A 26,061-nucleotide genomic window follows, 5' to 3' on the forward strand; every position below is an offset into this window, starting at 1 on the left:
CACAGCCACAATCACAGCTAGTAGGCCATCACTAGCACCCCTGTATGTCTGGCCCCAACAGTTTCTTTTTTTAAAGATTTATTTATTTATTTGAAAGGCAAAGTTGTAGAGGCAGAGAGAGAGTGAGAGGTCTTCCATCTGCTGGTTCACTCCCCAATGACCACAATGGACAGAGCTGGGCGATCTGAAGCTAGGAGTCTGGTATTTTCCCCAGTCTCCTATGCAGGTGCAGGGGCCCAAGGACATGGGCCACCTTCCACTGCTTTCCCAGGCCATAGCAGAGAGCTGGATCGGAAGTGGAACAGCCTGGACTCAAACAGACGCCCATAGAGGATGCTGCTGCTGCAGACAGTGTCTTTACCTGCTATGCTACAATGCTGGTCCACAAAACATTTTTATTTTAACCATTGTCTTGTATTGTACAAATGATTGGCTGTGTAGAACCAAGTGTCCTGTGAGATATATCTACATTCACACATGTAAATATTAAAAATTACCATGGCCGGAAGGTATATCTTAGAAGTCATATTAATGTTATTGCTCCTTGAAATAGGCCTCATAAATGCTCCTTCCCGTTATACCTCAGTGAAGGGAAATTGGTATATAGCAACAAGACTCCATAGCAAAGCAAAAAGAAGAGACCAAGCTTAGGGTATCAAAATCAAACACACACACACACACACACACACACACACAGGAGCAAAATTGGACAGAGAGTTGAATGGTGATTGAGGCCTACTGAAGCTTCAGCCAACCCCAAGAGGAGCTCTGTAGCAACTAATGCCCAACAGAGGTAACTCCAGTAGAACAGGATGCCCAGACTCTTATACTCTCACCTTGCTATTGAATTATAGCCACCAAAGACAGAAATAATTGTGGATGGGGTGGCTCAGATGAGACAGAATCAGAAGCAGCTCCCAGTTGAAGGTATTCTGTCCATTGCACTCTCCATACCTGGGCAACAAGTTCTCCCTTTAAGGCTGAGCATCTCTGTGTCCACCAAAGTCCACTACTTCTGCCTGCCCCTGGGACTCACTTCATAAGAGTGAAGAGCAGTTCTTCCAAACTTTTGGTAGGCCTCTTCCTGAAAAGAAACTCAGAAAAAGGAAGTTAGTAGAACAAATATAGTACATTCCACTGTAGTTAGTCTTGCACTTGCAAATGATGCTTAGTGTCAGTCCTATAATATCCAATGTAAATTACCCTCATCTTTTCATATAGTACTTGTTGGCCTTGGTGGCTTTCCTGTCATTATGACCTTGACTCCATCCCTGAGTGATATGAGTCTCTGGTCACCATAACTCTCTCAGGCTAGACTCTTGAACTTCTCTATTCAGAGTTACATTGATACAGGGAGGTACAAAAAGATGTCCAAATTTACCACATGGGTTCCTTTACTATTATTTTTTAAAGACTTACTTATTTATTTGAAAGGCAGAGTTACAGAAAGACAGAGGCAGAAAGACAGAGAGAGGGCTTCCATCTGCTGGTTTACTCACCAGATGGCTGTAATGGCTGGAACTGGGCTGATCTGAAGACAGGAACCAGGAGCTTCTTCTGGGTCTCACACACAGGTGCAGGGGCCCAAGGACACAGGCCATCTTCCACTGCTTTTCCAAGCCATAGCAGAGAGTTGGATCAGAAGAGGAGCAGCCAGAACTCAAACCGGCACTCATATAGGATGCTGGCACTGCAGGCGGCAGCTTTACCCATTACTCCATAGTGCTGGCCCCCCCATTACTATTTGTGTAACAACATGCCTATCTCTTCTTGGTGATTAGTCAATGACTACTGGCAAGACGATGACTGTTTCCCCAAGGACAGATTATGAATTCCTGTAGTTGCAGTTGTAGATGGTAATTCAATGTTATATTGGCTGTATCCCCTGGTAAAAGTGTGCTTATTTTGATGAAAGGGACCACTACTATAAATATGTGGAGCCTACCATTCCAAGGACAGGAAGCAAAACATCACCAATTTGGTGATAGGGAGTAATAGTGAGTAGAGCCATCCCATTGCATTCATTCAATTGGTCTAGGTTCACGTAGTCATCCTTTTGCATCACAGCACTATATATGGCTTTGATTTAATTCATACATTTCATCCTAGATAATAGAACTCCATTCACACAATGGCCTTCAAGTTGACACTTCAGCTGTGTCTTATGTAGGCCTTAGCAGCAGTAATGTCATGACAGAAGAGACTCCTACCACCAATTTGTATCCTCATTTAATTATTCAGTAATGGCAACTCAGTGTTGGCTTCTACTCTCAGGAGTTTGAACATTTGACATAAGCAGAACCTAAATCAGCCATGGTGAGTGAGAACTCATCCTGTTGGTATCCTGTGTAGCCTCAATTTTTGTCTCTATGTACAGTTCTTGGGTGATCCATATCAGAAACTAGCAAATGTTAATAGAGTATCTCATTTTGTCTATGGTTTTTCAATGCCTCTATCATACTAGATGCTCTCTGGTGAGTGTTACAGTGTGAAAGAAAGTTCTATACGCATTTACCTACTCATATATTTCCAACTACATGCCACTAGCATGGAGTCCCTTCTCCTTGACCTTCTAACACTTTTCTGTTTTCAGATAACTATTAGTCCACCAAGCCATTTGCCACTACTAATGAGTAACTGGCAACTTTTTCTTCAACAAAAGATAGATCTCATGGTGCATTGCTGAAATTGTTGGGAGAATTATTCAGCAATATTGTCTTTCCTGCCCACCCATGAATGACATTGTATTGCAGCTGCCATTAACTTTTGGTTTTCACTCATCTATCAAGCTGATTAATCTTTAAATCAAGCTTGGGTTTTTTTTCATCAGCTAATCATGTGGGATACCCAATATGCCCATATGCATGACTGAGAGGGAAGATAGTGCAAATGTGGTAGAGATCATTGGGATCTGGGCTATTGGTTCACGTGGCTTCTTGGTACTCTGATGTTACTTGCACTTGACCCCCTATGTTGTATGCCCACCTTATGATGGGTTGTTTCTAAGTCCATAAGGCCTTTTGATTGGTGGGACTGACAAAAACCAACTCATAGAGGAAATTACAGATGCATGGTCACTTAGGGTCCTAGGATTAGATAACTCTTTCTCTGCCAGTGCCATGTATCTTAACAAGAGCTTTTCCTTTCTTTTTTCAGATGGCATTTAAAATCTCTACTGAATTTACCATGGTCTTGCTCCAGAACACTGGGAGCTCATATAGTTATTCTCCCACTGAAGCTTTCTACGAACTTCCCAGATTATCTTTTCTCACATGGATATATCCAAAACCATAGGGTCTGCAATCATATGACTTAAGTAACAGGGATGCCTGGATGTTACCCTGCCTTAGAAATCTATTCTGCTCTACACCTGTCTCCATCTAGCAGCTTTGCTTTTCACTTTATATATGAACTGGATCAGTAGTTCAAGATGCAAAATATGTTCTCAGTAGAATGTAAAGAGTCAGTGCTTCCTTCTTTGTAGTAGAGGCAGCATGTGTAACAGTTTGTCTTTTCCTTCAGTGAGAAGGTCGCAGCATACTTCTGACAGCTGAATGTTTAAAAACTATATTGATCTGAAAGGCTTTTGAATCTTTTAGTATTTATATTCCACCTCTTGGAGTAGACTGCATGTGTTTAATCAAGGTTTCCAGCATGCTGATCTTATCTTGCTTATATTCCCAATTAGCATGGAATCATTGATTTAAAGGATCAATGTGATATTCTGCAGGATGTACAGATTGCTTAGATTGCTCCAGCTAACTTTATAGCAAGGGATCAGAGATTTCACCCATTGTAAGGGCAAAACTAAAAATGTATGTAGGTGCTCGTCATTGAGTTGTTTTTGATCCTGTTTGTGATAAAAAATAATTTTCCAAATCAGTGGCCACAAACCATGTAATCATATTAAAATCCTCTAATAACTGTCTCATATGTATACTATGGCTTAGATGTAAGCCACATATCATCAAATATCTATTCTGTTTCTGCAAGGACCAGACTGGTGAATTATATGGAGATACAATGCAAAGTATCACCTCGGTACCCCTCATATCCTTAATTATGATAATAACTTCTGCTAACCCCAGAATAAAATATTTTCTTCAATTTATTACCTTTATATGAAGTGAGAGAGGGCAGCTGCTATCTTGAAGGTGAAAGACACAGAATGTAGGTTGTTTCAACTAGTATGACAATTAAATTATTCCTTTGGAAACAGAGAAATAACCACTGGGTCAATTCATTGACCAGGAGACCCAAAGTAAGTCAGATTTTTGCCAAGATTTTGTTCATGATCTGGACTTCAGCATGTCTCTACCCTAACAGAAGAGGCATGACTTTGACTTAAATCTTGTTTTCTACAAGTGGGTCAATGTAGCCACTTCTAGCTGTAGGAAAGACTGGCAAGGTGAGTACCTATGCTGATTACTAATCTAAACACAATCTGAGTTCCGTTAAGAAAAAGTAGAAAATAGTAGATAACTAAACTGTGCTTACAACAGTAATGCCTATTGGATCTAAGAGATTTATTTTTTGTTATGACACAAACATTTTGTACTTAAGTTTACATAACCAGTTGGGAAGAATTACAACAATATTGAACACTGTTCTTTTTCAGTTTATGTATATACAATGCTGGAGTTTCCTGGCCTTGGTGAGTCCATATCCTCCAAAGCAATGACCATATGACTGAACAACATCTCTTGTCCCAAGTTTTCCAGCTTTCCAGAATCCAATTTTCCCTGAACTAATGTGAACCATTAGCAATCCTTTGTGCTTTGTGATTTATATAAGGGAGAGAGAAAGCCAATATTTCATTAGTCTAAGATTATGGCCTTCCTACTTTTGGTGACAAAATTACCTTTTTTACGAAGTGATGATGATAGTAACTTTTAATTACATAGTAATTAATTTGCTTAATAACTTTGGTAAAATTAAATTTCTAAAATATATGTAAAACTAGAATTGAAAGGAAGGATGATTCAGATTTTAACCAATTTTTCTTACTGACACATGTCAGTGTCCAGAAGAACTTTCAGTATAATTATATATTTCAAATCATCTGAATTACACAGGATAAAGGTTGTCTCTTCTATATCATTCAACTTAGGCCAAGTTTCCTAATGAACATAAGGCCATCATTTGACTCAACTTAAACCATTTAAACAATCCTTTTCGATGGCAGAGAAACCTCTTTTTTAAAAAAAAATGTTTTATTTGGGGCCAGTGCTGTGGCATAGCTGGTAAAGCTGCTGCCTTCAGTGCTTGTATTCCATATGGGTGCTGATTCTAGTCCCGGTTGTTCCACTTCAAATCGAGGTCTCTGCTATGACCTGGGAAAGCAGTAGAGGATGACCCAAGTCCTTGGGCTCCTGCTCCTGCATGGGAGACCCAGAGGAAGATCCTGGCTCCTGGCTTCAGCCTGGCCCAACTCCAAATGTTGCGGCCATTTAGGTAGTGAACCAGTGGATGGAAGATCTCTCTCTCTGTGTCTCTGTAACTCTGCCTTTCAAATAAATAAATCTAAAACAGTTTTATTTCTCTCTCACATGAACACTTAAATCCAGTGATTCTTCTTTCACTCTGAACAGGACTATCAAGTGTTCTCATCAAAGGACATTTGATGGATTGCTTGAAGTGCTGGAAAAAGAGGGAGCTTTAGATTCCAAGAGATAAACAGGAAAAGTGTGAAAGAAGCTGTTACTTTTGTTTGCCTTTGGGGTAACATATCTAAAAAACAATCAGATATTTTATACATCTAAGATCAAATTGCTCTTAGCATTTTCACTCTGCATTATTAAGCTAAAAGAATTTTTAGTTCCTTTTTGCATGTAACTGCAGGTCCAGAAAACAACATTAGTTATTTTGGCCTAGCTTTGTAATCCTAAGAAGCAAACCAGAACATGGAAGAAAATGCATCCCATTGTACCTATACCATTTACTGCCTTAACTATGATGTTTGAAATTTGATGAATACAATAAATTATAAGCATATGAGAGCTAAATTATAGCAGACTTGTACCACATCATTCAAATCATCTCTTGCATCTAAATATCATTTAAAGTTACTAAAGATCTGCTTTTAGCCATTACCTCATTTGATCTTCCTTGTTCTCCTATAAAATTACCAGAACATGGCAATTGTTAGTACTGATCACAAATATTTAAACTCTTTCTCCTTGGCATTAGAAAAATTGCTCTTCTTTGCCCACTTAAAAGTGTAGTCACAAGATTTGCCTTGGCTGATGAAATATTAAGTGGAAGTGTCATATCCCAGTGGAGACCTGTAGAGCCAGTTCAGACTTTGCAACATTCTTTCCCTTTGTCAGAGTAACCAGCAATGTCCAAGCCTGGATCCCAAAGAATGAGAATTTATGGATAAGTATCCAGACTACAAAGATTGAATATGTATTATGAATGAAAAATAAATCTCTGTAGTTTTAAGTCACTAAGATTTTAAACTAGTTCATTATTTAGATTAGTTCATTATGGCTGCATACCCTAATTTATCCTGGCTAATATAATGAGGTAAGGCAAGATTGAAGTGGCTTGATTCTGAGCAAAAAAAATTGTCTGCAAAGAGCAGAAACCCATTCAAGCTATGTTGAGAAAATATGCTACAAAGGTATTTCAGAAAATCCAAGTGTAAGAGACATAGCCAATTCTTGCAAAATCTGTCAGATATTAGACAGTATCTTTATTCTGATTTCTCTCACTCTCTTTGTTTTACTCTCTCTCTCTCTCTGTCTCTCTGTCTCTGTCTCTGTCTCTGTCTCTCTCTCTACACACACACACACACACACGCACACATCACATTTCTTTCATTCCTTTCTGCTAACTTATCCATCTGCAAATGTCTCAGCATGCCTTCCCCCAGCAAATGGCTGCCTTATTCCTTGAATGAACATTAAACTTCTAGAGAATTAGGTTTCAAAACCTTAGTCAGATGTCCTTCACTGGATCATTCAGCTCTGATGAAGGTCACAAGGTCATGTGAGAAGTAGGCTGCCCACTTTGCCCTGTAGGAGAGGCATATTCTCTAAGAGGGAATGGGCTGAAATGATAGGCATTTCCAGTTCACTGGTTAAAACTAGTATACTTCAGAGCAAAGAACAGAATTCAGATGTTCTGACTTCTAGCTCAGGGCTTTTCTCATCACAATCACCTGCTGTATCTTCAAACTATAATATTTGGAAGAAATAATTGAATCTAAACTCTAATCCTAATACTTTTTATACTGGTTTGCTATTATGCATTTTTCTTAAAGTATGCACAAAACTAAACTCGTATATCACAGAAGATGCTATGTTTCACTGAACAACAAGTCAAAATTCCTAACATTTATAGCTGTATAATATTCATTGTAATTGCCTTATTCTCTTGATTTTTGTATTTTTCTGCACTAAATTTTCTTTGTACTAAATCCATTTAAGAAATTAGAAAAGAAAATATATTTTCAATGCTCTACACATTCAGAAAAACTTCTCTAGTAGGAAACCATAGAAATGATCCCTGAAAATATAGTCTTAAACCCATTTTTGATTCTCTTCTCCAACTTTCAGAGTTAGTTATATTTTTCTATCCAGATATTTTGGCTCAAGTTATCTCCCCCAAGTTATCATTAATAAATAAATTGTAACATCATGAAGATCAACTTAGAGAATTATTTCCCCAAATTAATAAATATATTATTTTGAGTCTCTTATGATGTTATTCTCACTTTTTATTGAGCTCTCTTAAATTTAATATGCAAAACTCAATATTCTTTGAAAAATTTCTGCACAATTGACTGAACTAATATACATTAAATGAGCAGTAATAACTTTATCATATCTTTGTGAATAGAAATGCTGGGATTCCCATAGGGTTATTTAATCCTTAATATTGATAATAATTGTTTTATATAAGGACATAAGAGATTTATCTTCTCTTTTCTCCCTATACTACCTTACTTATTGTGTCTATTTAGGTACCTGATTATGGCATAACAATATTATTATCACATATTCTCATTAGTAACCAATACTTGAACTGCTTTTAAATTCAGAGCTTTTAGGTTTCTAGACAAATGCTTAATGCAAAGCTTCATTTGGAGACAACATATTGTCATAGAAAGAGCTCAATCCAGAATTGAAAAACCTGAATTTTAGTTCTAGTTTTGTTTCTTTATTAAATATCACCAACGTTCTACAAGTCATGTAGATTTTGAGCTTGCATTTTCTCATCTGGAAAATATGAGCTGTAATGCTGCTCCCCCAATTTCTCATGCTCACTGTAGTTTCAAAGGTGATATACGTGAGAGTTGTTTTAGACACTGAGAAACAATATACGAATGGTAAATACCATTGCCATTTTTAGGAATCTATCTCATAATAAACTCTTCAAAATCAACACTCAGAGAAAACTTAAGAATAATCTTAAATAGAAGGTACATGATCCCTGACTTAGCAGCATCTGAGTTATAAATGATTCATACATGCAGTTTGCCACAGTTATCCCAATTGTTATGGCCAATGTAAAACCAACTGGAATTTTCAGACAAACTGTAGGTTCATAAATGGAAGGAAAGAAGAAGCTGTATAAAAATATATCACTTTTAGAAGAGTACCAATGACAGATTTCTTGTCATACCTAATAGCAGACAACCAAATAGTAAACCTTATGTGCCCTCTTCAAGGTTTTCACTGCAAGAAATTCTACCAATTATAGACTCCACCACATTAATGGGCATCTTCTTTGAAAATGTGAAAGCCTTTTCTTAACCCTTACTCTTCAAAAATTGAGGTTTTTGGTGAGATGAGGAGGTAGACATTTTATGGCTGGCAATAGTTTGTGGGGATGTAAACCTGGGTGATTTTCTCTGTTGGAGAACCAGGACAGTATGAAGGTATTAGAATCCAAGACTAAGGAATAGGAGGGAAGTTATGAGGATCATAAACATGAACTTCATATATTAGAAGAAGTACCTATGGTCACCCTATAACCTGAAATGGAAGAAACACTATCTATTCCTTTACTTTTTCTTTCTCTTCCTCCACTTCCTCCTCTTTGTCCTTCTTTCAACACATGAGCTCTGTGTTAGGGCATATGGTTACTAATATCCAGAAGCTCCCTTACCCCTACATTACATTTCAGGAATGCTGTACTCAGTTTGCAGAAATCAGACCAATGAGATCAGATCTAGTTTCATTTCCAACCATAAATTGCATATGAGGACATGCAGCCTTTTAGATCAATCCCCTTAGATTGACTGATTTTCTGTGTCTTAGATCAGTTTGTTTGTCTTATTACTCCCTGGATGTATGTGTGGGAAGCATAGAAACAGATGAAGAAAAATATTGGATTATTTCAATAGTCACGTGTATATGAGACAACTGAAGAAAATGTCACTGCTTTTCCATTTAAAATTCAATTTATATTTGAGGGCAAATTAAATTCCTCATCTTGAACTGTATGCAAAAGGTTAATCTTGCTAACAAATATTTTTGAGCACTTGCCATATTTCAGACAATGTGGTATATAATGTGATATATTTCAAGATATGGAAACCATTCTCCACATCCTAAAATAGCTTACTATCTAATAGAAAGCAGATGCAGATATCAAATTGCATTGCAATATGAAAAATACTTTCTTGGGGGGACACACAGGGTTCTATGAGAGAATAGGAAAATTTTCTGAAGAACATATTTTCAAACAAGTGAGGAAGAAGTTAGAAGAGTACTCAAGAGAGAAGGAATATAATGTGCAAAGTTCAGCATTGAGATACAGCATAATATTTGAAGTGCAATTTCTCATTTTTTAGGAAAAATATGTTTATTCTCTTTTTTGTAACCTAGAAACCTTTTACTTAATGTATACAAACTTCATGCATTTGAAATATACAAATTTAGGAACATAGTGATTCTTTCCACCGTACCCTCCCTCCTGCCTGCACTGCTAACCTTATTCCTCCTCTCTCTCCTATTTACATTCTTTTTTTTATAATTAACTGTATACACATAAAATTAACCCTATACTAAGTACAGACTTCAACAAATAGTATGAAAAAAAAACTTGTTCCTAATGAACCAAGACAATGGGTGTTCAAAATCATCATATCCCAAAGTGTCAATTTCACTTCTATAGATTACCTTTTAGTTTACCACTGATCAGGGAGAACATATGGTAGCAAATTTACAATTTGACTAAAAGGTAGAGTTAGGTAAAAATGTGGGAAGATTAGCAAGAAACAAGACTGGCATGGGGCTTATAAGTTTTATTTTTAACATATTATTGTGGTTCTCCAATTATAAATGATGATAACTTGGAGAGATTTTGGAGTCAGATGAGGGCAATAAATAATACTTTTCTACCACATCTGAGGTCAGAACCAACTAATGGGGAAAAAAGGAAGGCAGACAAATGTAGATAAAAATATCAAATGTGTTGGAGAGCATGTTTTTATACCTGTTATAATGGCAGGTAGACTTGTTAATATTGCATCCATAATTTGAATTTATGGATCAAACTATAGGCACTATTAGAAAGCCATTGTCTTCTCTTACATCAGATGAGCCTACAAAATTATAGCATGGAGAATCAGAGAATACATGCTTCCTTCAAGGCAAATTGCCTTCCAAAATGAGATCCTGGGAACTAAAAGACATGAGTATGCCAATGCTCCATAATGTACAATAACAGATGCAACAGCAACAACTAACTCATCCAGACTTAGGAAATTAAAATATGAGAACACAAACATAAGAGATCTCAAAACTAGCAAAATGAGATGGAAGAAAAAATGTTATACTACAAAAGAGGAGGAATAAAATTGGTATTAGATTGTTCACCAGCAATCTGTGTTTCTATGCATCTATTGATTAGCCATCATCCTTCAACATGCTATTACACAAACACATAATTGGATCATGCAAATGAGTAACTTCTTAAGAAAAAGTAAGGGAATATTTGGGATGAGATCAAACATGTTTGGTGAATTGTGTATAGAATTCTAGGATGAAAATTATTGTCTCTTAGAATGTTGAAAGTGTTACATCAATGGGTTTTTCAGCATCTGCGTTTTTCTTAATTTTCTGTAATAACCTTCCATCATCATTTTAAAATTCTGAATATTCAGATAATTGATTTCTTGGATTACCACTCTGTTTTTTATTTGTCTGACATATTCATTTCTAATGTGTACAATCTCAATAACATTTTCTTCTAGCATTTTCTGAGAGTTCCTTTTAGTTTCTGATTGTCATTGCTTCATATGGACCTGCTCTTTCATGTTGCTGCCTTCAAATATCTAGTTAGGATATGCCCTTCATATTTTAACAGTTAGCAAGAAAAAATATTTGTATATTCAAGAAGCTTGTTCATTCACAAATTTTGCTTTAAGGAGAGAAATCGGAGGAAGGGTGGGGGCATTGGCAAGAGAGAGGGTAGGGTGGGAAATATCACTATATGCCTAAATCTGTAGATATGAAATACATTGAATTTACTACCTTAAATAAAATAAAAAAAGAAAGCAAGAAATAGAAATTTTAAAAATCTAACTTTATACATAAAAAAGGAGAGAAATCTGTTTCATAAAGTGACCCAACAGGAGGCAAAATCATGGAGGTGCTATTATACTAGTTACCTTAATATCCCCAAATATGCACCATTAAACTTTTTAGAAAATTATTTTATGATTTTGTTTGCATTTTTGTTTGTTTCCCTGGGAGAGAAATTCTGGTAGTTGGTGGTAAAAAGTTAATAAGCTTAAGTTTGTTGAGGTTGCATTTCTCTTTAACAGTTCCTTTGTACAAAAAGCAGTCTCTCAATGATTCTGCAAGTGAAATTAACTCTCTCCTCAGCTGTTTACTATAGCTCGTCTATCCCACTCATCAGTCATTACTCCTGCATCTACTCTAGAACATTTTCTAGAAATTTCTAGAAATCTATTTTCCATCAATGATTTCCTCTGGTTATTTTTATGATAGTGGGTTAAAGGGTGCCTCAGGGAAAAGTGGGGTTCAAAATGTATGTTCTGGGGCTGGCCCGTGGTGCTTTCCCCTGGGAAAGCAGTGGAAGATGGCCCAAGTGTTTGGGCCCCTGCACCCACATGGGAGACAAGAAAGAAGCACCTGGTTCCTGGCTTCAGATTGGTGCAGCTCCAGAGTTGCTGCCATTTGGGGAGTGAACCAATGGAGGGAAGATCTCTGTGTCTCTCTCTCTCACTATCTGTAGCTCTACCTCTCAAATAAAATAAATAAAATCTTTAAAAAGATGTATGTCCTGCTATCCTGAACTGGAAGCATTTGTAAGTACTTCAAATTCTGACACTGTTATGTTCCTTCATCAAATGATACAATAATGACAGTATCAATATATAAGAGTTCCTGCTGGAGCATGAGAGAAACATATGTTCTCCATTTGATAAAGATATTTTTTGTAAAGCCAAGGCTCTACAGACAGTTGTGACACAGGTGTAAAGACATATGAAACAGAATAGAAGCCTCAAGCAATCCTAATTATAGATGTGTAATAGATATCTAGCTATATCTATATATTGGAAAATTGATATATGGCATATATTACATTGTAGATTAGTATGTAAAGTACAAAATATTTAATAAAATTTGGAACAATGGGTTTTTCCATATGAGACAATAAAATTGTGTCCAAGTTTCATATCACACACAAAATCAATTCCAACTGGAAATCTGTATATATGAAATATCTGAAATTTATAAACCTTAAATAAAAATTTTTTAAAAAAGGACAGCAACAACAAAACCATGAGTTTGAAAAAAAATCAAAATCCTTAAAGTAAAAAAAGGTAAATGTGAAAGGAAAACATTTTTTTAAAAAGAAAGGAAGAGGGAATGTAGGAATGAGAGATGGAGATAGGATGTTAAATCTATATATATGAAATACAATGAATCTGTTTCCATTATATAAATAAATTTAAAAATAAATAAAATAAATAATAAAAATACATAAAAGTCTCAGAATATAATGTAGAAGAAAATTTGTAGACCTCATGGTAGGTAATGATACCTACAAGATACAAAAATCTTAAACCACAAAAGATAATAAATTATATTTAGAATTGGAAATTCTGATTATTTAAAAGCCATTTAAATATTGGAAAGAAAAACCACAGATTGAAAAAATATAGCCAACACACTCACAAAATTTTATTTTCATGATATATATAACCATCTATTAACCAATTAATAAAACAGTTTACTACAAAATAAATAAAAGAAATCTGTAGATGTTTTCTAATTGTGAAAACATGAATGAGAAACAACTTATGAAAACATGCTTAAGCTCATTAATAATAGGGAACAAAATCACGTATCATTCTATTATACCTGTCACATTGTTATACGTCTGAAAATGCTAAATATTTGGAAGTTGATGAAGCGAGGGAACATCATAAACTGCTGATAGAATATAAAAGGTATAACCACTTCAGAAAACAATTTGGCATAGCCTGGTAAAGCTAAGCATGTGTATATATTACAACCTAGCAACTTAATTCTAAGCATAGCCCCAAAGCACTGGCTTTTGAATACTCACGACCCACAGTGTACATCATGAACCAGTGTATATTTATTTACATTTATTTCAACTAATGTTGAAATGTATCATGTATGTTTCAAAACCATATTCTCTATTATTGCATTTATGCATTCTGATATTTTGTGGTCTATTTTCTGCTTATTTTCTTTGAATCCTAATTGGTATTCTACCACTAATTGATCATGTGTATGTTTCTGGAAAACAACTTTAAAATAAGTTTTTAAGTGTTCACCAGAAGACATGGAAAAGGACATTCATAGCTGTCCTCCTTAAAATTTCCAAGAAAAAACATTTCAAAAGTTCACTGACAGTCCAACTGGTAACAAAGTTATGGCTCATGTACACAATAGAATACTGTTGGAGTGATGTCAGGGAGAATGAATGCCTTACAACTACGCACCACAACATGAATGGCAATTTGAAATAAATTGAGTAAAAAGACATGTCAGAATATATTCATTTATATAACTTTAGATAAAAATACACAAATTATATACTATATTTTAGAGAAACATATTTATCTGATACATTATTGTGTGTAAGAAAAGCAATGGAATGATTTGAACAAAATTAAGAAAAGTGAATTGCTTGGGTAAATGAAATTTGGATGCCATGGAAGAGGGGTGCACTGGGCAAATTAACAGTATTGGAAATGTTCTCTGTTCATTTTATCAATAGTATTTATTTTTACAGTTCCATTTTATTTCTAATTGACATATCTATGGGATACAATGATCCATTCATATGTTGAGTGATTAAAAAGTATATATAATTTGGCCGGCGCCGCGGCTCACTAGGATAATCCTCCACCTGCAGCGCCGGAATTCAGAGTTCTAGTCCCTGTTGGGGCGCCGGATTCTGTCCCAGTTGCTCCTCTTCCAGGCCAGCTCTCTGCTGTGGCCAGGGAGTGCAGTGGAGGATGGCCCAAGTGCTTGGGCCCTGCACCCGCTTGGGAGACCAGGAGGAAGCACCTGGCTCCTGGCTCCAGATCGTCGCAGCGTGCCGGCCATAGCGGCCATTTGAGGGGTGAACCAATGGAAAAGGAAGACCTTTGTCTCTCTTTCTCACTGTCTAACTCTGCCTGTCAAAAAATTAATAAATAAAAAATTAATATATATATATAATTATAGGCTTTTATATAGATATTATATTTATAATTTTAAAATGTAAAAGAACATACTATTACTTTATTTAGCAAAATATAGTAAAGGCTTATTAAGTTCTAGGTTCTAGGGATACAATAGTGGACAAAAAGAGAGACATTCCTGGTGTCACAATGCTTGCATTTTAGTGAGGGAAGACAGACAATAAACAAGACTAATCAGTAAAATGATTTATATTTTAGAAAACGATAAGTGCTGAAGGTAAAACATAAATCAGGAAAGGAGAAACAGTATTGTGGATTATGAGAAAAAATAAGAGAGTAGAATATGAAGTCTGAGAAGTGATGAGAGCAGATCTAAATGAGCTGAGAAGCCATTGGAAGGTGTCAGACATAGCACTGACACATCACTCAGAAGTGAATCAGTCACAAGCACTTTAGGGCAGATCCTCCTTCAGTTAAAAAAAAAATAGCAAGGAAGCCAGGGAAAATGGTCTTATGTGATATTCTTCAAGGACTAGCTATCCTCCATAAGGAAGACTGTCCCCAGAGACCTGAAACCCTTGGTTCTCCCAGTGGTAGGAAAGTGTCACGCAGAGGGGATACACCAAAGGAGGCTCTTAGCAAATGAATGAGTAATGAAATAAACCAAGCCTTACACTGAACCCTACTGAGACTTAGAGAGCTTACATTTACCAAGATTTGTCTGAGGGAGAAGATTAAAGCCATTTAATGTCAAATAAGGCATAAAATAAATTACCATTGTTTTACATTTATTTTTGAGTCTTTACTCAGCTATTTCACTATTTCTAACACAGAACTGTGCTGAGCATTTTATTTGTTCATTCTACAAACATTTATTAGACAACAACAATGTGGCAGATATATTGCTCAGTGCAGGTATAAAATAATGAAGAAAATAGATATGATCCCTCTACTCAAGAATTTAATACTCTAGTATGAAAGGCAAATATTAAGCAAATTAATCTATAAATATGTGAATGGATACATGTATAGAAATTGAGGTAAGCGCTCTAAAATAAAATAATTGTGTGCAATAAGGGAAAATAGTAGAGTTACAGCTAATTGTGTTAGAGAAGGCTTCTCAGAGAAAGTAATTCATTTCATTTAAAACTCAAAATAACTGTAAGTGAAATGTATTGTTATTATCCCTTTTTTTTGTAAACAAGGGAGTTTTTTAGTATTGCTTTTTTCATTTTTTAAAAATTTTGTTTTTTAATAGATTCAATATATTTCATAGATATGATTCTAATATAATGATATTCCCTTCTTGCTTCCCACTGTCCCTCTCACCCTTCTTCCTTTTCTCTTTCTCTCTCTCTTTCTTTCTCTCCTTTTTGAGATAATATATTTTAAATTTACATTACAGTAAAAAGGCTTAGTGCTTCACCAAATAAGAAGCTTAAAAAGTAAAAAAGAAAAAAGATTTTAGTTTAGTGGGAATATAGACAATGGCTTATAAACAATAATTGAATAGAAAAATGACCATTTCACCCATATACAGCAAATTTTAAGCTAATCACACATCATTAAAAATATTAAGTGCCACCAGATAGCTGAGCTTGTATCAGGAAGAAACTGGAATCAAACCATGGCTACCTTATCCTGTATTGTGTGCTTTTAACTATTGACCTATTCCAGCATCAGATTGAGCCTAAACTGCTTCTTCAGGGTTGTCTGTGCTCCAAACAACAACACATTCTGTACCACCTAACAATGGTTATCTTCTGACACTGAGCAAGGAATTGGATATAGTCCCAAGAGCCAAAGAGGTAATAAGACCCAGCCAAAAAGAGAGTCATGGGTTCATAGTAGAACATATTGAAATGTTTCATATTTGATTTTTGTACTTTGACACGAATCTGCTTAAAAATTGAAGTTCATTTATATTTGTTCAATTCTCCGCATTTTCCCCAAAAAATGCTTAAGTACAGTTGTAAGGCTAGGAAGTTTTTAGAATTGCTTTTACTAATAAGGCACCCAGTTGTATGTAGACAAAGTATTTGATCCAACGAATAAAAATAACAACAAAATAAAATCAAATAAATCTGAGAAAATTTAATAAAAGAAAAAAAAGCAAAATTAATAAACACAAAGAGCACAGAGGATATTAACAAGGGCAAAAACAGATACTTTGGAGAAAACAGATAGACAAACAGCCAGAAAGAGCTGCTGTCAGATGTAGGAAACATTTCCTCATATTTTCTATTGTCAAATGTACCATTTTTGCTAATTTCATTTCTTCAATCACAAGAAAAAAGCAGCCCTATTATTTAGCACAATGTCCATGGCTTTTCTTTACATTGAAGGAATACATATCTTCTTCCTTTTGTATTTTCCTAATAAAATTTAATTAGTACTGGTTACAAACTTACTCTGGACTCTGACCTCTGCCTGAGATCATATCCTGAAAGAATAGAATGGTGGGACCAATACATGGGCTGATGCCTCATGCCCGTGGCTCATGCTATATTGTCCTATTTGCTTTCACTTAAAAGATGCAATTTCTTAAAGAATACAATTATAAATTTCAGTATTGTGACCACAGAGCCTTAAACTTCAAGTGCGAGGTCCTTCTGAAGAAGGAGCCCTTTGTGACCATGTTGAAAATATAAAACCAACCATGGTGGATCAAGTGATTGTACATTACATAGGAACCTTTGCCAATTAAACTCTTGAAACTTTAATAGGCAAGCATACTGAGATAATTCCACCATATGGAACATTCTCAACAATATACCAGTAAAATATTTCTTTTATATAAAGACTGTTTAACTTTTGGAAATGGATTCCTGAAGCAATTAAATCAAAAATACTTGCACCCTAACTGTGCTGTGCGAGAAATCAACAAAGGTAGAGATCAGCTTTCTGTTCTCCAAACAATTATAGTCTTGTTAGGGAGGAGAAACAAGGGATGATCACTAAATGTGTATCTAACTTATTTTTCTTAATAGCTGTATGATCATCCATCTTGTGCCACTATTTATTAAAATATTCCCCTGTTGTTGGGCAATCATATTGTTTCCAGTTATATTAGATTTCTTAAAATAAGCAGATAACTTTTGCTGTGTAATTAGCCACCCCTAAATTTAATGGATTAAATATAAATTATTTATTGATTTCCATGATTATATGAGTAGTTTGGGAAGCTTTTTTCTTCTGGGTCAACTCAGCTGATCTCTTTTGTGTTCACTCTTGTGTCTGACAAATTGAGCAAGATTGGCTGTCTGTGGTAGACTCACTCATGTCTCTGACAGCTGGTAGTGACAGTGCTGACAGGTACATGTGTCTCTCATGCAACATTCTGGATAGGTTCATTCACATGGTGGTCTTCAGTTTATATCATATTTGCTAAAATCCATTGGCCAAGTAAGTTGCTTGGGCAGATTAAAAGGATAGAAATAGAATCCTTCTCTTAACTGGATAAAAGCTTAATTTTTACAATACCTCACACCAATTTTTCTGATATTATGTAATTTGCTATAGTAAATAAATTTATACAAATTTGATGATTTTGTTTCTCTAAGATAAAGTTCTGGAAGGAGAGAGGTTAGAGTAATGTGCATTTTTAATTTTAATAGGGATTACAATTGTTTCCAGAAAGACTATTATAATTTATATTTTACCAGCAATAAATTACTGTTCTTTTCCTTGCATCTTCACCAGAAAAGATGTTATTGTTATTCTTTTTTTCACAATCAAATGAGTAAAAAATGGTATTTCACTATTTAATTTTTATGTTTTGACCACTAATTTATAATAAACTTTAGAATACATTTAAATGGATACATTTGTTGAAAGATTATTTCTTTTTTTATCGTTTAGTCCATTTATTTTCATTTTATTTGAAAGAAACACACACACACACATACACACACACACAGACCTGAAAAATTATTTCTTAAGTTGATTGAGGACAAGTAGTGAAGAATGCTCAAATAATTTGGACATAGAACCTGTATATGTTTATTGATATAAAACACACACATAAATCAAACATTTGGATTTTAGTAGAATTTCATGATCAAAGAGCACATGAAGTGCATGTAATAGAAAGTATAGAAAGTTCTTTTTCAGATTATATGTCTCTTGCACCAGTGGACAAAGCTAAATATAATAACAATTTCACCAGAAAAAAAAGGGTACACACAAATAATGGAGGTAATTAGATGTTTCAGTAGTATACGAATTACTATTTTGGATAGGTCCTAGCAAAAAATAAGCCATTGTGTCATTCTTATTACTGCATGCCTTCTGATGGAAGTGGTGAAGTGATTAACCAATGATGAATTTCTTTTATCTTTAATCTAGTAATTGAGGAGTTGGTATTAAGTTCTGTTATTGTCTTAGGGAACAACATTTAACAAGGATTGGCGTTGTTAAATTCATAATCTTAGTTAATAAATATTGGAGAAATCAAAGCATAAAAATTAAAATATACTGGAGACATCCTTGAGTGTGTATAATCACATATATTTCCGAAGTATATAATGAATCAGGTGACATTCATGATTTCTACCTATATATCATATGTAGGGTTAAGTATTCTGGCTAGCCAAAATTCTTTCATGACTCATTAATGTGCCAAAAATCATGTAATGCTTAATTTACATTATTGCATGTTTAAAAACTACAATAGGTTTTTCCATTATAGAATTAACTACAAATTATCTGATCTATGCAGAGATCATTTTCACATGATAAAGTAAATGAAAATGGCAATAGCCTTACTTCTATCCCTCCAGGAAAAGAAATGGAATATAATATTTTTAACTTAAAAAAATCTGTTATTAGGTAGATGTTCAGTGAAATAAGCCAGACACAGAAAGACAAATACTGCTTATTCTCCTGTATATATTGGAGCTAAAAATAATAAAAAAATCAATCTAAAAAAATGGTGATTACTATAGGCTGGGAGGAGTGGGGAGAGAGGATGGAGGGAGTTTGGATTAAAAAAATGTGGGGGCCGGCGCCGCGGCTCACTAGGATAATCCTCTGCCTTGCGGCGCCGGCACACCGGGTTCTAGTCCCGGTCGGGGCACCGGATTCTGTCCCGGTTGCTCCTCTTCAAGGCCAGCTTTCTGCTGTGGCCAGGGAGTGCAGTGGAGGATGGCCCAAGTGCTTGGGCCCTGCACCCCCATGGGAGACCAGGAGAAGCACCTGGATCCTGGCTCCTGCCATCGGATCAGCGCGGTGCACAGGCCACAGCGTACTGGCCGCGGCGGCCATTGGAGGGTGAACCAACGGCAAAGGAAGACCTTTCTCTCTGTCTCTCTCTCTCACTGTCCACTCTGCCTGTCCAAAAAAAAAAAAAAATGTGGGAAGCTGAGTGTGATTCATTAATTGTGGCAAATATATCATATTAATATGGAATGTTACTAAAACCATAATCTTGTGTAGGGTATACAGGAACTCTTTGTACTACTTCACAATTTTTGTTTTGTACATATAAAATTATTCTGACAGAAAAGTTTACAGATAAAAGGCAATGATAGCTTTGGATAGTGATTATATATTGTCCAAATCAGCCATTAAAAGAATATTCACTAGAATTTTGTCTTCCTTCATTTTTATTAACTGGTTAAAATACGAAATTTTGGATGGCCAGAGTTATGAATTCTGATAAACAAAATAGTTGCTGTTAAATATCAAAACATTTGGCTAAAAAAATGGCCAAAGAGGTCCAGGTGTTAGTTAAGATGTTGCTTGGGGCTAATGCTCTGCCTGTGGCGCCGGCACCCCGGGTTCTAGTCCCGGTTGGGGCGCTGGGTTCCATCTCGGTGTTCCTCTTCCAGTCCAGCTCTCTGCTGTGGCCAGGGAGGGCAGTGGAGGATGGCCCAAGTGCTTGGGCCCTGCACCCGCATGGGAGACCAGGAGGAAGCACCTGGCTCCTGGCTTCAGATCCGCGCTGTGTGCTGGCCATAGTGGCCATTTAGAGGGTGAACCAATGGAAGGAAGACCTTTCTCTCTGTCACTCTCTCTCACTGTCTAACTCTGCCTGTCAAAAAAAAAAAAAAAAAAAAAAAAAAAAAAAAAGATGTTGCTTGGGACATAATGAAGTGTTGGATTCCAGTCCCAGTTTTGCTGTCAGTCATGGTTCCTGTGAATGTGTACCCTGGGAAGCAGCAGGGAATGGTTCAAGTAGTCAGGTCCCTGCCATACACATGGAAGCCCAAATTGAGTTCCCATCTCCTGGCTTTGGCCTGGCCCAGCCCCTGCTGTTGTGGGCCTTCAGGGAATGAATCAGTGGATAAGAGGTTTCTCTGTCTTTGAAATAAATAGATGAATGAATATACAAATAAAAACTTTGTACAATTTGATGAGAAAAACCAATTCACAAAAATATTCTGAGCACCGAAAATATAGACAATCTCACTGGATCAGACAATTTTTGAGGCCCTTTCTACTTGAACTGTCTAATCATAGAGTGTTTGTGAATATACAAAAGACAAAGAGATCACTTTGATATATAGATGATGAGAAAAGCTAAATTTGCAGAACTTTGATGGATAACTGGAATCTTAATAGTTAGAAATAAGAAGAAAATGGGCATGAGAAAAATGCAGACAGCAAAATACAATGTGGATTCAGGTAATTGTACATAAACTATGCTTTTGTTGAACACCGTAATAATGTGGGAAGTTAAAAATCAATTTAAGGATTATTATTTACCTTATCCCATAAGTAATAGAGAGTTGTAGAAGGTGCTTGATTAGGAGAAATATATTTTTTCTGTATTTCAGAAATCTATTTCTGTATTTGGTATACAAGTATGACAGATGGCTAACTATGTATTGTGTGTGTCCCCTTATTCAAATTAAAGAAAACACGTAATTGAAGGTGTGTGAGGCTTTTTTCTTCCTTTTGTAGTCTTTCTCTCACAATGTCACGTGGTTTTATATTTTCTGTTTAATGTCAATCTAAGAAAAAGTAAAAATTTTTAAATTACTACCATTAATATTATCACTCATCTTCATTTGGTTAACGCCAGCCCAGTATTCAAAGAATATTTCACATCTTTTAACTTGTATGCAAAATCTCTAAAAGTATACAATTAATGCTTTGTGGCCTATCCCTGAAGGGTGCCTGGAGTTGAACAGAAGGGAGAAACACAAGCCAGACTTGGAAAGATCGAAAAGAGAAATAGAAAATACTCCTCAAACTTGGAGCTGGCTGACAGGGTTTGTACATGAGGCATATCCATGTACTCCTTCAAGCCTGACTACTGCCAGGTTGCTCCTCTCATTAGCTACTGAATCTATGCACTACACTCTGGAAGAAAAAAGGATTACAAGTGACTCCAAAAGGCATTTAAACCTAAGTATTGCAATGTGTTTGCTATTTGTATTGGAGGTGGTTGGGCAAGAGATTTATCTCCAGCAAGCTGCAGACTGAGACTGGCCACCCACTGGGCATTGGGATGCTGTCAGCATGGGATGGGAATGGCTGCCACCATGACTCACCCTGAGATATGGGCATGTATGCCCAACTTCAACACTCCTTATACTTTTACCTATGCTCCTGCTGGAAGCAGAGGAGAGTAGCACCAGAGCAGAAATGGATACCAGGAAGGGCATAAGGTGGCAGAGGGTAGGAGAGAACATGGTGAGAAAATGTCCTAGGAAATATGTCAGAAAGTAAGCCTGCAGATGAGCCAAGAATCCAAACATCCAGAGTGTGCACCAGTGTCACTCATAACTTAATCAAGCTTAAAAGTACACTTTTCAGGGCCAGCGTTGTGGCATAGTAGATAAAGCCACCACAAGTGATGCCTGCATCCCATATGGGCGCTGGTTTGTGTTCTGGATGCTGCACGTCTAATCCAGCTCTCTTCTATGCCCTAGGAAAGCAATAGAAGATGGCCCAAGTACTCGGGCCCCTGCCACCCACTGGAATGAAGTTCCTGGCTCCTGATTTCGGCCTGCCCCAGCACTGGCCATTGCAGCTTTCTGCAGAGTGAGCCAACAGATGGAAGATATCTCTCTTTCTCTCTCTCTTTCTCCCTCTCTCTCCAAGGTGTAACTCTGATTTTCCAATAAATAAATCTTTTTTGTAAAGAAAGTACAATTTTCAAGAGAAAATACTTTTCAAAATGTTAAACTGTAACTTCAGAGAATTAAACCCTCAGTTCAGGGATTTTCTGAGCATAGAGTCTTCTGCAACTACACTGATTACATGGCTATGAAGCTGAGCCTCATGGCAGGCATGTGGGAGGTATGTAAAAAAAAGGTGGGTGGAGTTAAAGAATGGATTCAGTTGTGAGGCAGTTGTTATAGCTTGAGTAAGAGGGCTGGGACACAAGCAGTGTTAAAGTGGATGGAAGGAGGGAAAGCCATTTGTGGACTGTGGATAGAAACACATTTGGAGACACAGAGATGAGTACATGCCAGGAAGTATATGGGGAAAGGAGAAAGAACTTGGAAGCTGAATGGCTCAGGAAGGCCAAAGGCAGTATTTTCTTGGATCAGAAATTGCGACCTGAGAGCTTCCTCAGGATACCGCATTGGCAGAGTGCAGCACTGTAATGCCAAAGGCAAAATTATGTGAAAATAAGTTTAAAACTGTAAAACAGAAAGGGAATCTTTCCCAGAGGTATTCAGTCCTTCATCTCTTAGCCTCTCTTACAGCTTTCTCTTTTTATCCTCTGTCACTGCAGCTATAGTCTCTGTATACATATTTCCAGGAATTCTTAAATTACTCCATGTTTTTACTCTGCCATTTTGTGCTTACATGGGAAGATAATTCAGCTTCTTGCTTATAATTGCATGTCATCCTTGGATTGTTTGCCCATATATTGTGAGACAGCTTCTTCTCCTATCTATATATGAAGACTTTCTTGTTTTTTTTTAATCGTCCATACAGTTCTTTTTTTAAGATTTATTTATTTATTTGAAAATCAGAGTTACACAGCAGGAGAAGGAGAGGCAGAGAGAGAGAGAGAGAGAGAGAGAGAGAGAGAGATCTTCCATCCACTGGTTCACTCTCCAATTGGCTGCAACAGAAGGAATAGTGCCCTATCTGGAGCCAGGAGCCAGGAGCCAGGAGCTTCTTCTAAGTCTCCATGTGGGTGCAGGGGCCCAAGAACTTGGGCCATCTTCTACTGCTTTACCAGGCCATAGCAGGGAGCTGGATCGGAAGTGGAGCAGCCAGGACTTGAACCAGCACCCATATGGGATGCTGGCACTGCAGGTGGCGGCTTTCCCGCTATGCCCCCCCGCAAGCCCCATGAACACTTTCAAAGGCTCCTTATCAAAATGAGTCTTTTTGTCTTTCCCTCCCTGGCCTACATCTCTAAATTTCTTTTCTATTCCTCTCTGTGACCTTAAAGGAACAGAGAAGAAAAACCATAGCAGTATTTACCAAGGGTCTTTTCCTTTTTATCTATTTCTTTTCTTCCTGTACAGTAACATACCAGTTGCTCAGAAACTTTTGATGTTAAAGTTATTGATGTATACTTTTTACATAATTATATCTGCATGGTTTAAGAAATTCAGCCAAATGTATATCCTATGTAACAGTACAGAAATCTCAATATAGAACATTTTCATTACCCAGAATGTCCCCTCATACACTTTGCAATCAGTGCCTGCACCCTATCATCTTATACAACTGCTGATTTCTATCAATGATAGAATTGCTAGTTTAATATGAGCTAAAAATAGAGTCATCCAGTATGCACTATTCTATCTTGTTTCTTTCACTTAAGATAAGGACTTTGAGGTTTATTTATGTTGCTTCTTACCACTGAGTACTATTTCATTGTAAGACTCTGCAATTAATTTATTCATTCACTCACTGATGGACATTTGGGTTGTTTCCAAGTTTTTGTTCTATTATGAACAAAGCTGTCATGAACATTTATGTAAAAATCTTTGTATGGGCATATGTTTTATTTCTTTTGGATTAATATCCAGGAGTGAAGTAGCTAAGTCATTAGATAAGTGTATATTTAAATTCACATGCATCTGCCAAACCGTTTTCTATGATTGTTGCATCATTTTACACTCTAAGTAGCATGCATATGTGATCTAGTTGCTCCACACACTTGACAATATTTGATGTTGTCAATCTGTCCCATTGTAACAGGTTTAATGAGTAAAAAGTAGGTTTCCTTGAGTTTTCTTTCTTGCTTTTTAAAAATATCCATTAAAGAAAGGCTTTATTAATACAAATCACAGAAACTACCTAGCAGTAAGGTATTTAAATATCCATGTCATAATACACAGGGCTGAAAGAATGCTTAAAGGAGATGACACCGATCAGATTCCCATGGAAGAGAAGACATTTTTATAGGCAAAGAGGGTCCCAGCTGTAACAGCTTTTTGAGTTCTCTCTCCTTATCAAGGATCATGAGAGCACTACATTCAAGGGGAGTTGTGCTACCTGGTGCTCTTCATGCAGGTCAAAACTCTGCAAATCTAGAGGATTGAATTAAAAGATTTTTTCTACTTCTGAATAGGTGTCATCTGAGACAGGAACAGAGGTTTTTGCTTTAACATTCTTCTTGGTCATCTTTTTGGCAAAGCTTGACTATTTTTGTTTGACGGGTCCATTCATCTTCCTGGACTTTTCTGTAGCTCTATTGACAGTTCTCAAAGCCTTTCTGGCAGCTTTGTGTAAGGCTAGTGGAGCCTCAAACCGATTGCCAACAAGTGGCTTTGAAACCACAGATCTCCCATCTAAGGCTTTCACTGACGGCCCAGACCCCAGCTTCAGCCCGTCTGATACAGTTTCCCATTAGCCAGGTGAGAGTCCTCTAGGATTTTTTTTAAGAGGCAGAGACAGAAAGACAGAAAGAGACAGAGCTCTTACGTGCTCATTCACTCCCTAAATGCCTTCAACAGCCTTGGCCAGGACAGTCAGTCAGGAACTGGGCCAGGGCCAGAGCTAAGAGCTGGGAACTCAATCTAGTCTCCCTGGTGGGTGGCAGGGACTCAATTACTTGCCTCTCAGGATGTGCACTAGCTAGAAACTGGGAGACTAAGTTGAACACTCTAATATGGGACATGGGCATCATAATCAATTATTTAACTACCAGGTCAAATTCCTGCCCCCAACATTTGTTTTATTACAAGTCTGATTACAAATTATACCAGTTTTATGTATTGTAAAGTATATGAGTATTTTATCTTCATTGTTGAAGACTATTTTGTTGGAAATAGCCAGGTGGAAACATTTTATTTTTTCTTTCAAGTACTTTAAATATGATACTTCACAGTCTGCTGGCCAAGCTAGTTTTTAATGGGAAGCCATCATCAATTCTAATGATGGCTACTTCTGTGTAATTGTGTTTTATACTATGGCTGCCTTGGAGATTTTATCTTTATTTTGGTTCAGTAATTTGATTATAATGTGATCTATTTTGATTGTTTGGGAGG

The 26,061-nt window shown here is 36.5% G+C and overlaps 1 long non-coding RNA gene and 2 pseudogenes across 1 annotated transcript in view; 1 reads left to right on the forward strand and 2 right to left on the reverse strand.

Moving 5' to 3' along the window:
* The window catches only part of LOC149119733 (uncharacterized), a 40,838-nt gene extending 18,138 nt beyond the window's left edge, over nt 1–22,700 (forward strand). Inside the window, exon 4 of the long non-coding RNA XR_016228551.1 lies at nt 22,528–22,700. This is a non-coding gene — a long non-coding RNA (uncharacterized LOC149119733). The remainder of the gene's footprint in view (nt 1–22,527) is intronic.
* On the reverse strand, nt 7,449–7,528 carry LOC149119734 (small nucleolar RNA U3; annotated as a pseudogene).
* Nucleotides 22,701–24,883: 2,183 nt separating the features above from the next.
* Nucleotides 24,884–26,061, reverse strand: part of LOC100338848 (securin-like) — a 137,307-nt pseudogene continuing 136,129 nt past the window's right edge.

This window comes from Oryctolagus cuniculus, chromosome X (assembly GCF_051225735.1).
Source record: "Oryctolagus cuniculus isolate XC-2025 breed Fujian yellow rabbit chromosome X, ASM5122573v1, whole genome shotgun sequence".
Classification (NCBI taxonomy): domain Eukaryota; kingdom Metazoa; phylum Chordata; class Mammalia; order Lagomorpha; family Leporidae; genus Oryctolagus; species Oryctolagus cuniculus.